This window comes from Pristis pectinata, chromosome 28 (assembly GCF_009764475.1).
Source record: "Pristis pectinata isolate sPriPec2 chromosome 28, sPriPec2.1.pri, whole genome shotgun sequence".
Classification (NCBI taxonomy): Eukaryota; Metazoa; Chordata; class Chondrichthyes; order Rhinopristiformes; family Pristidae; genus Pristis; species Pristis pectinata.
The window spans coordinates 9,300,482-9,313,527 of NC_067432.1; positions in this window are offsets into that span (position 1 = coordinate 9,300,482).

Genomic DNA, 13,046 nt, shown 5'->3' on the forward strand with positions numbered 1-13,046 from the left:
TGTAGTGGTAAGTTATCAGATGAGTAGCCAACATTCTAGACCATTGCTCCACATACACATCAAATCTTTCCACAACTCAGGTAATTAATTAATTCTTGTCTTTTTCATAAAAAATTATTGATTTGATTAGTTATTTGATTAGTCCCGATAATTGTAATTGGTCAGTCGTTATAAGAAACCCATCTGAAGTTCTTCAGGGTAGGAAACCTGTCTTCCTTGTGTGTCTAGTGTATAACTTGACTCCATTCATATCAATGTGGTCAACTCTAAACTGCTTCCAAGGTTGAGGGTTGATTAGACAATAAATGTCAGCTTTGCCAGCACCATGGACATCCCATTGACAAATAGATTTTTAAAAATTCCCAAGTAGTGCTCCAAAAAAAATCACACAGGAGATGACATCATCCTGTGCACAACTGAGGTGGCGATAGGAGATAATGTGAAAGTGAATCAGAGCCAGAAACAGCAGTCAAATTCCCAGAAATAATCACAATTAAGCTTTACTCCTGAAAATAATGATTTTCAGAAATAAAGCACTGACAAAATAAAACACTACATGTTGAAATCTCCAGACCTTGCCATTCTTTCGAAACCTTGTTTCGTTTTTAAAAATAGAATGTTAATCCAAAAGAAAATGACCCATTGAAGAATGAAGAAAATGTATTTAATATTTACATTGATTTTGAAAATAAGGTAAACAAGTCTGGCTCTTAAAATTGTAGATTCTGATACATGTGCATTTTATTTAAATCTGACATTTATCTCACATATAATAGCTTCAAACCAAACCAATGCCAATCTTCCTTAGATATCAGTTTATAAAATGTTGACTTTAAAAAGCATGGCAAGAAAAAAAAATACGCTCAGAAGAAGTTTGTTCAGTTATTAAATTGCTATTGCTTTTCTAAACTGCAATAAGGTTCCCCATCATTGAACTATCACTTGCCCTGGTCGTACTTCATCTGGTTTTGTCGTGATAATGGCCACTCTTGGCAGATGACTGAATACAGCTTACTCCTGGGAAATACACCAACACGAGTGTTTAAAGTCAAAAGCCGATGATATTTGAAGCCAAATAACACTGGAGAAGAGTGAAGTGCAAAGCAAGACCTTTGGGCAGTTTCATACACTGCACACAAGGTTAACACTGCAATCAGTCTCTCCTTACTTTGTGATTGCAGCTTCTGAAGGACTGGCTGCAATCCTTCTAAAGCTAAAGTTGTGGTTCTTTTTAATCCTCTCTCAGGAACCTTACAAACAGATGGTAGGATGGGATAACTGTCTTCAGTTGTTCCTGTAAATAATGTAGAAAATATTGCATGGAATTTACCATGAGAAGTCTACAAAACCTCATTGTAAAGTTCTCCTATAAAAGACATGAGAGATGAGTTATACCTGGATATGCAGAGAGCTTGTTGTTGGCCCTTCAGCACTGGCAGAGCAACTTAGTCATACCCACACGTGCCTGCCTCCTGCATGCTTCCCACAGACATGGCTTGATCTGCTGAGTATTTCCAGTGTTTTCTGTTTCTGTTTTAGATTAACCTGGTCATATTTGCATTTACTTAGGCACAGGAGTGGGTCATCTCCAGCAAGTACCACCATTCAATGAGATTATGTCTGATTACAGTTTATTGGGTGTAGTTAAGCTAGTGGACGACCATTCAGAAGCCTGGACCTTTCATCCAGTGATGTGAGTTCAAATACCACCACAGAAATAAGAGGGTTTTAAAACTTTAACTGCCCCTTCAGTTTGGACAGAATTAGGGATGAACCATAAATGCTAATATAGAGTAATACAACATGGAAACAGGCCCTTTGGCCCAACTTGTCAATGCCAACGGAGATGCCCATCGAAGTCTGTTCCATTTGCCTGCATTTGGCCCATGTCCTTCTCAACCTTTCCTATCTATGTACCTGTCCTGATATATCTTAAATGTTGTTATTGTACCTGCCTCAACCACTTCCTCTGGAAGCTCGTTCCATATGCACGCCGCCATCTGTATGAAGAAGTTGCCCCTCAGGTCCCTCTCAAATCTTTCCTCTCTCACCTTAAACCTATGCTCTCTAGTTTTTGATTCCCTTTCCCTGGGGGGGAAAAAACTGTGTGTATTCACCGTATCTATGCCCATCATGACTTTATACACCTCTATTGCCAGTGATACCACATGCCTTGAACAAGTAAAAAATACATATGTCACTACTGAGATAAATAAATTCTCTGGTAAAAAACTGGTGCAGATCCAAATCCATTGTCATTGTAGCAAATGTTCAGCCCATCCTTATGACAACCTATAAAACACCAAGTACTCTTTGATGTGAGTCCATATCTGCTCAACAACTTCAGAAGAAATGAAAAAGCTACCACAAGTAGCCTCTGATGTCAATTCAGCAGTAGTGAGGTAAGAAGATATGATCACAAAGTCTTTACAGACGCTGATACCCAATATGAAGAAGCAGATAAATTGTGGAAAGATATACCATTGAGGAGTGAAACAATACAAGTTAAAAAAGAGGATTTAACCCAGTAATCGATTGTAATTGAGAATCCTGTAGGGATATGCATGGATAACAAAGGTTTTTCTTTGCTTTACTCAGGACTATAGATAAATAAAAAAGGATACATGGACATATAATCATCTCGTGATATGAGTGGCCATGTCGAGGGTGAACTCTGCTGAACAGACCAAGTGCCAATCTTCATTTCTGGGGCCTTCGTGCTAACACTTTCCATGGCAGGGTACAGGCAATGATACCTTCCGTTAAAGTCTGCCCCTCATTAAACCTAACAACGAGCAGGGCGTCACCAGGATCCACAGATTTGTATTTGTAAAGTAAATAAACTGTGTCTATAGCTCAGCCATTTGTTTACAGACAGGAAAATGGAGAAAGATGGAGGAGCAAGAAAGCAGAAAGTTGTAGGGAGGCCAGTAGTGGACTTGCAACTGACAATGGAAAAGCATGAGTAGAGGAGAAATGAGGAAGCTTAAAGCAGACAGTAGGAGGGAATGTTTTCCAACAGCCAATGAAAGTTTGCGCAAAGTAATTAATTTCAATGAATCATTACTTAAAGCAGGTGTTAAAGGGAATTAAGGAGGGAGTACAGCTAGAATCTTTACAGGAACCACAGATGGAGTATCAGGTTGGAACAGTGTAGTATAGTCAGTCTTACTGACTTCAGTTTTACTGGGCACTTTGATGTCTTACCTAGCCATATATTGCCTTATTGTCAAGGGCACTTGGTTAATAGCCTCTTCAACCCCATTTACATATGGGAGGCCAGTATATATATACAGTATATTATATGCCCTCCACCACTGGTGTATTGTGTATCATCTACAAGGTGCACCACAGCTACTCACTGATACATTTCTGGTTGCTCCTCCTAAATCAACGAACTCTATCACCAAGAAATACAAGGGCAGCAGGCAAATAGGAAACCCACCACTTGCATTTCCCCTCTCAGCCACACACCATCCAGACCTTGAAGTACAAGGGGTCCCTGGTTTATGTAAGGGCTCTGTTCCTGAGAACTGTCCCTAAATTGAATTTTCCATAAGTTGGGAACAAACAATTTCCCCTCAAAATAGTAACACTGAATCTTTAGCCTAGAGAGCCCTTGGGGACTAATTTGCAAAGAGTAGACTGGGGAAGTTCAGGGTAGGTGATGGGAGTTGTTACCAACAAGTTAACTGTGACAAATGCTTGTCTGAATGCAGCTCGAGCGGAGCGATGGGGGGAGCTGATCTGCTAATCAGCGAGAAAACTATCGGCAGTTTGATAAAAGAAATTGCACTAATGAGAGGTGGCTCAGGGTCCGTAACATTTGATCTCACCTAAAGGAGAGTTTGGAAAAGGCACTAGTTTTTTCCATGGGTGATTTCTACCTTGTTTCTCGATGAAGAGATTCAAGTACTGTACCTGAGAGAAGAATCTGGGAGAATCTGTGTAAGGTCAGATTTCCATAAGTGAGGTCTCTGTAACCCAGGGACCCCCTGTATGTTATCTATTCCTTCACCATTTCTGGGACTCCCCACACAATAGCACTATGAAAGTTCCTTTACCAGAAAGATTGCAACTGTTCAAGAAGGAAGCTCATGACATTTCTCAAGGACAATTAGGGATGAGCAATAAATGCAGGAATTGCCAGCAATGTCCCATTCTGAAACTTTAGAAAACAAATCTTGGTCAGAGGTCTCTACCGAGGACTTGAACACATAATCTAGGTTGGTCCGTGCAGAGGTGCAGTGAGCTAGTTTCAATTTATTGGAGGTATTATCCTTTGGATGAAATATTAAATCAAGATGCTGTCCTTATGGTGGTTCAGTTGAATGAAGATCTCAAGGCACAACTTCAACAGCAAGGACTCACTCTCTTTTCATCACTATCACCAAAAAAGTAAATTAATTGGTTCAATCTCATTGTGGCTTAGAAGATGTTGCCACGCACAAACGTACTGATAAGTTTCTCAGGTAGCAGCATTGACTGCAACTCAAAAACAAATCAATGATTATGGCTTGACATGAATGCAATTTCATTCAATGGTATTCAACAAAATAGGGATTTATTTAAAACAGAAGGAAAGGAAACAGTGCTTCAGTAAGCAGATAAGCTAATGGCCATTGAAGGTAGAAGACCAAACAAGAACATTTTATTATGATTATAGTAATAGGTTGAATGCAGCAGGAGTACTTATAGAGTCATAGACTGATAGAGTAATACAGCACAGAAACAGGCCCTTCGGCCCAACTCATCCATGCTGACCAAGGTTCCCATCTAAGCTAATTTCATTTGCCTGTATTTGACCCATATCCCTCTGAACCTTTTCTATCCTTGTACCTGTCCAAATTTCTTTTAAAAGTTGTTATTTTACCTGCTTCAACCACTTCTTCTGGCAGCGTGTTCCATTTCCCTCTGTGTGAAAAAGTTGCCCCTCAGGTTCCTATTAAATCTTTCCCCTCTCACCTTAAACCCATGCCTTCTAGTTCTTGATTCCCCAAGCCTGAGAAAAAGATTGTGTACTTACCGTGTTCTGGCCATGACACTAACCAGCTATTGGAACTGAGATACAAAGTAAGCAAAGATAAAGACGCATGGAACCAACTTCAAGCAGATGGAGCTAAACACATTTAAAGGCATTAAATACAAAAGAAGGACTAGACCTGGTGGGGAGGCAGCTAAGCTGGATCATGGAATTAGTACCTAGACCAGAGCCTGAAGGGACATGATTATTGGTGTTGAGGTAGGCTATGCCATTGTGGCCTGGCTTAATATATTATCCAGGTTATGATAGATTGCTTAGTAAGCAAATAACTTTAAGAAAGTTGAGAGCTTCAGCTGCATCTATTTGGCATTTCACTCTCCAGATATATAGTGTGTTTGCGCTTATTATACTTACAGTGATGGTCAGTTCGGATCTGGAAAGTAATGTATGTAGTCAAAGTATGTAGACAAAGTAGTCTCAGATGTAGTTGGCTCAGGTTTTATATGGAATCTTTATATGGAACTGCTGGCATTTCTCAAGAACAGTGCTAGTGAGCTTGGGAATTTCACAGCAATACAAATGTCCTCAACTTGCTGACCACTCTTGGCTGGTGATTTCCTTACTGCACTTTGATGTCAGACTCCTCATTGGTTCCAACAAAGGAGCACAGAGTTTCAGCTGTTCTCGTGCACATATGTTGGAGAATCTGCCTGCTGAACCTGTGCCAAGAATAACAAGTCCATTCATATAAATTCATAGAAACAGCTTCAAGGGAACAAAACAAGCAATGGGTCATTTACTTTTTTGAATTAATTAGGTTTGTTTAAATAGTCTTAAGTGTTCTAGTAACTTGAATTTTTCTAAATTAATTTTGATTGCTTGTGCATTTTTAACAGTTTTAGATGTTTCTGAATACCAATAGCATTCAGAAATATTCAGTGTTTTTGACAGTTAGCTAAGCCAAAGAATGTGGCTTAACTGGTTGTCGAAGTTTTCTCAGCTGCTTCTTGAGTGGGATTTGATTTACCTCCAATGAAAGGGCATTAAATCACCAAGGCCCTAGCATTACGTAGAGTCTTTCTTACTTTGATACAGGAGGTCATTCAACCCATGGGGTCCAGCTCACAAGGCAGCAACCCCATCAATTCCATTCCCCGCTCCACTTATTTCCCTGTAGCTCTGCAACTTTATCCTCTCTCATAAACCTGTCAATTCCCCTTTGATTCTTTTGCCACTTACCAAATTAGGTGTAATTCCCAATAGCTGGGTAACCTACCAGCACATCTTTGGGATATGGTAGGAAACCCACAGTTGCAGGGAAAATATACAAGCTCCACACACACAGCACCTGAGGTTAGCTGAGCTGAGAGGCAGCAATGCAACCTGTTGCACCATCATCTCTGCAAAAACAAAACAGCCAAGCACTTAGCGACAATTCAACACCGAGGGATTCACGAAAGGCGAGTTCATACTTTTTCTGTTGGTCTGTGGCAAACATGGGTGGCTCATTGTTAGATGGAAATTATGGCCAATGTACAGTTCCCCCATAAATGTATCTATGTTATTCATCTCAACTATTGGTATTGGTTTATTATTGTCACTTGTATCGAGGTACAGTGAAAAACTTGTCTTACAAACCAATTGTACAGGTCAATTCATTACACAGTGCAGTTACAACTATTCTGCTGTTGTGACTGCTGAACTGAGGCACTTGGAGACCATAGCTGGGAGATATAAATGTCTTCATTCAACACAGCAGATCTTCTGGAGAATCTCTTTCTCCTCTCCTGACACACAACAGTAGGGATGTTTTATACTTTTAAAACACAAAGACAACAATAAACGATTACAGTTTCAATGGCTATAATTACATACTAAATGTTGAATGTAGACAAGCAACTTTGCAGAATTATTTACAGGAAGTCCCCAACTTACAAACACCCGACTTACGAATGCCCGTACATACGAACTGACCTTCATGGTCTTAATGACCTTTGGTGCATAAGCGGGCCTGGCCCCAATCCTACCACGGTGGCGGTACACCTTCTTTGGTCCAACCCCGGGCCAAGTGCGCATGTGCGGCTGGGGCCATGTGCGGCTGCGATCCCCGGGCCAAGTGCGCATGTACGGCTGGGGCCATGTGCAGCTGCGATCCCCGGGCCAAGTGCGCATGCGAGGACACTGTTCCGAGTTACATACAAAATCAGGTTACGAACAGTCTCAAAAACCGAACTCGTTCGTAACCTGGGGACTTCCTGTATTTACAATGGGGGCACATCCCAACTAACAGAAACCTTTGAATATTCAAATTTTCCATCTTGGAACCTTGCAGCCTAACGGCATGAACATTGAATTCTCCCACTTTAAGTAATCCCTCACTCCCTTCCCCACACCCTCCCCCTGCCATACGTCTTCCCTTCTTCCCTTCCCTAGCCTTTTTTTTCTACCTTTTTTTTCTTTCTCTCCTTACCTTTGACCCATCCCCCGGTGGATCTGCTCTCCCCTCCTCCCCCGCACCTGCCTATCACTATCTCTTAACTGCATCTACCTATCACCACCTTGTGCCCACCCCACCTCCCCTCTTTTGTCCACCTATCACTGCTCTGCTTTTCCCTCTTATATATTGGGCTTCCCCTTTTCCTATCTTCAGTCCTGAAGAAGGGTCCTGACCCAAAATGTTGACCGCCTGCTTTTCTCCACGGATGCTGCCTGGCCTGCTGAGTTCCTCCAGCATCATTGTGTTTTTCATCCAGATTCCAGCATCTGCAGTCCTTTTTTCTCTTCCAAATACTCATGGCTGGTCTGAGAGCTTCTGAGCACAAACTCCAGACTCCCAAAATATACCTCTTTTGTGTTCAGGGATGATTCCCTGAATATACAAATAGCCAATAGTCAAAACAGATATGTCCTAAATTGTGCATAAAGAGGCAGGCATATGCCTTTAACAATATGTTAATACAGGAGATGGCCACCTAACGGCTTCCCTGATCTCATCATGAAGGTTTCAATGCGAGCCAACTAATATGAAACTTCATCTATTACCTTCCCCTACGCAGTTACATTGGTACAGAATCAGAATGTCTCTCACCCAATGATTGGTTTCGATGGCCTTAAATTATCAGTGGAAGTTGAATAGCGGATAGGTTTTATTTCCTGAAGAGTGGTTCCCACTTTAATTAATATCGCTATCTATATAATTTCAGAACTCCAGAATAATCTCTAACAACCACATTCCGATCACTCTTTGGATAAAAATACTTCCCTTGTTGGTACCTAATATCCTGAACCCACAGGTATTGTAAACTGTAGATGGAACGAATGGAGTCAGAGGGGTTTTGTACAATAGTATTGAATGAGACACACAGCTTTTGGCAGCAGGGGACTAACTCTTCCAGATAAGATATCTTTATTAGTCACATGTATATCGAAACACACACACCTTTTGCGTAGAGTGTTCTGGGGGCAGCCCTCAAGTATCGCCGTGCTTCCAGCGCCAACATAGCATGCCCACAACTTCCTAACCTGTACGTCTTTGGAACGTGGGAGGAAACCAGAGGAAACCCACGCAGTCACGGGGAGAATGCACAAACTCCTTACAGACAGCAGCTGGAATTGAACCCGGGTCGCTGGCACTGTAATAGCGTCGTGCTAACCACTACACTACCATGCCTTGCAAGTGAACTCAATAATACAGCCAATCTAAGTTAGTCTGCTGCATCCATGACAGCAATGTAACTTTGCCTCAGGTTCTATTCTTAATCCCAAAAGTACAGCAAAGCTGCACTATTATCACTAGTTAAGGGATGTCACTGTTTGAGGGATTATTGCTGGCCTTTCTGGCAGACCAATAATTGTTTTGAGTGTGCATTCAAGTCAGAAATGGTTTTATCTGCCAATTGGGAAAATATTCTAACAATTACTTGAAATTTTTCATTGTGCATCTGATACGGCAACATTAGTACCATCCAGGAGAGCAGTGCCAAGATGATAGCCAGAAAGGGCATTTAGATAATGAGTAGATAATAAAATAAAGCGACAGACAATATCTCTCCATAATCTTAATTCAAAAAGGAACAATGAACACTTACAAAAATAAATCTAATTTTTCCTCAGATGAATTTAAACTAGGCAAAATAAATTACTGCATGTGATCAGCATATTGATGATTCTTGAATCAATGTTCTAAACAGATGCCATTAAAGCTATTTCAGCTGTGTCATCTTCAATAAAGTGTCATTGCTTTAGACTGATTCTCTAAACTATCCTCTTTTTAAAAATAAATACGGTAGGGTAGCGGTTAGCGCGACGCTATTACAGCGCTAGCGATCGAGGTTCGATTCCCATTGCTGTCTGTAAGGAGTTTGTACCTTCTCCCGTGTCTGCGTGGGTTTCCTCCGGGTGCTCCGGTTTCCCCCCACATTGCAAAGACGTAGGGGTAGGTTAATTTGGGTTTAAAATGGGCGGCACGGACTCGTTGGGCCAGAAGGGCCTGTTACGGCGCTGTAAATAAAATTTTAAAAAAATATGCCTTATCCCTTTAAAAAAACTGGGATGTTACTGGACCAATTTAATATTCCAGTTAACCATGTACATTGAAATTCAGTAGATTATTGTCACCATCTTTAACATGTTTGTCACCAAGTAGGTGCAATAATAATTTATTAGCTTGTATATAGGAAAGGAAAGTAGAACTGGTCTTTATTATGGGAGACAGGTGGGAGAGGAAAAGGTTAACTGTACAAGATTGGACAACACTGAATTTGCTAAAAGTCTGAAATAAAACAGAAAATATCAGAAATATTCAGCAGTTCAACCAGTATCTGTGGACAGAAAAGAAACAAAATTAATGTTTTAGGTCAATGAACTTTCATTAGAACTGGGATAGGTGAAGTTTTAAATTGCAGAGAAAGGGAAAGTGTGGAGAAAACCAAGGGGAAGGCAGGAGAGATCTTGTGACAACAGTGATAAAGATGCCAACTGAAAGAGGGCTAGTGATTGCAATGGATGTAAGGAGATGTAAGTAGAAGATACATATAATCTTACAACACCAGAAGATAGAAAAAAATCTGAATGTTAGAAATGTGAGATTCAGTGGTGGGTTATCCAAGGTTTTTGAATCCCGTAACATACTGGATGAGCTGCTGTTCCCCGAGCTCACAGGAGTGCAGGTATCAGAGTTAGAAGTATAATTTCAACCCTATAAACACAGAAAATGCTTTAAGTGCTCAGCAGATCAGGCAGTGCCTGTGGAAGGACAAACTCTCTGGTTGACCTGAACTGTTGATCCTGTTCCTTTCGACGGCTGCTGCCTGACTTGCTGAGTGTTTCCAACATTTTCTGTTTTTATTTCTGACTTCCAGTATCCTTTTGTTTTGATTTTCATTAATATTGCAACCACCTCATACACTGAAAATACCGATTTCCAATCAGCCTTTCACTGTTTCGAAATATTCTAAATTCCCATCTTGAACTCTCTCTTCCACGTAAGTAATTTTTTTTTGTGTTGTACATATTAACCTTCCAAATACAGTTCATCTGAGGGAACTGGTTGACACCTTCAGATTTAGATTTGCACTATGTAAGTAAAGTCAAAAGAAAGTAATCCAGAATAAAAATAATTGTCACCTTAGAAGCACTGGGTGAATGGTAAGCCTGAGAATAACCTTCATACACAGACCTCTTCAAAAACCTGGGTCCTGAAAGGCAACTATCCAGGTGAGCTAGTCAGGCATCAGCAGGGTTGGTTTGTTAGTAAACAGGAGTTTCCTTCTTAAGCTATCTCACATTCTATTAATAGAAGTTATGACAGTTTTATTGACAGAGTCCTTTAAAACAAAGTGCAATATCAAAGTCATTGGAGGCATGTTTACCAATGATTCTGAATGTGTAAACCTCATGCCTTATTAGTTATCACAGGGCAGTTCATGCTGAGCGGTAACAATTCAAGGATCTGCAACCAGAGAACCTAGTTTCACCTCATCCTGAAATTAAATACCTTGCAGAATCCAGCTTCCACACTCATTGGAGTGCATGTCAAACCTTCTTGTTGGTGATAAAATTGCCAGCTGAAGTGTGAGCAATGGTAATTGTAGAATTATCCTTCCATTGGGTCATGTGGATGCAGCAAACCAGGGCTGCAATATTTTGCATCAGAACAGTGGTGGGTGGGGTCTTCAATCAATTGCACTGGAGGGAGATCCAGTCTTCACTTGTCCCAGAGTGGAAAAGTGAAGGGTCATTCAAAGATACTGAGAGGAAAAAATGAACTTGAACTACACTTCCAAGTTTTCTTTCAATTCTCAGAGACATAGAACATATCAGAATCATAGAGTTGACTCTTGCTCAAATCCTACCATTGCAACTCTGAATCAGCCATTAGGAAGCATGTAGCTATTTAACAGATTGGCACTTTCTCATTCCAATTCCATATATGGCCTTTAAAGGAAGGAGATATGTAGCGTGGGGCACATGAAACCCATATCTTTGCTGCTGTGATGCAAACTATTTATTTTGAATGTTTGTTCTCCAAAAGACCAAGTAAACCACCCTTGTCAATGGATTCTTTTGATAGTTGACTATACTCTGCTAAAAATATCAAAGTCCTCATGAACCTAACAAACATCTTTATTTGCTGATAACAATGACACCAGTTTGTCATGATCAAGGACGAATGATTAAATACAAGAACTATTTACATATTGCTATTAAGAGTAGAATTAGTAGACCCATTTCCTGTAGCTCATGCATTGCATTATATTACATAGCCTAAATCCAGAACCTGACAACACACAAGAGTACTCAAAATACAGTGAGGCAATTTGCAAAAATATAGACTCAGTAGCCACCTTATTGAATGAAGATTGAGCTTCAGAGAAGATTGATTTATAGGGATAGATGTTTGACATCAAAATAAATGCTTTTTATTTATAAAGAGGCCTATTATTCCACTGCAATTAGCAAATCTACAATCAACAATTACTAATCAAAAATAGCTTTCAATCCATTGCCAGCTACTGTGTCTCATTTAGATTTTTCTGTTTGGTTTGTTTTTGATGAATGCTTTTGATCTCCAGGGGTGTCTAATGTAGACAAATAATGGTTAATGGCGAGTGCTCAGCTTCACAGTCAAACTTCACAAAGAACAAAACCATGCATCTTTGCGAAGTTCACTATATGAATAGCTAATTAGTAGTTTATAGCTTTGGAGCAAACTGATTTACACAAGGTTAACAGAATGAAGCTGTAAATGACCATTTGTTATTCACATGATCTATCAGTGTGGGACTTTCTACTTCATTTCAAAGCATACAAGATATATTGTGGAACTTTGCATTATTTTTAGTGCCTACTGTTGTGCCAAATTTGTACATATTAGGATCACACTATTGACAACTGGCAAAAGGTATACTTAGTTTTATTCGGACTTTGCAAATTCAAAGCATAAGCAATTCTAGTTAGCACAGTATATTGTCTGTCAAGACATGAGATGATTAGTTTCAGACTTGTGGTAATCAGTGATCACTGAATTCCAGACTCAGTCTCTCCAAGTGATTTAGTCACAAGTTTTCACATTGTTCTGGGATTTATTAAGGACATAAATCCTGTTCAAGATCCATCTCCCTCCTTGTCCTGTTGTTCTCCTTCAGTGAGATGGCCCTACATTTGTAGTCCAGTCTCAGTCTAACCTATCCTCCAGCGTTTGACATTTCTAACCAGGAGGTACTGTTAAAATGAAATGTTTTGGGTAAAAATGGGAATATTTACAGAAGTACCCCTTGTACAGTAATACAAGCAAAGATCAAAATTGAATATAGGACATTCTGGTCAACATGGCCCAATCTTGCTGTATCCTTTGACAACCTTCTTCAATATCCAGAACTCCAATTTTTGTGTCATTCACAGAACTTGCTAATCAGCCCATCTACATTTTCATCCAAGTCATTCATATCCATCACAGACAGAGGTCCCAGCACCGATCCCTGTGGAACACCCATGGTCACAGTCCTCCAGTCAGAATAACACCCTTCCTCCACTACCCTCTATGGGCAAGCCACTTTTGAAT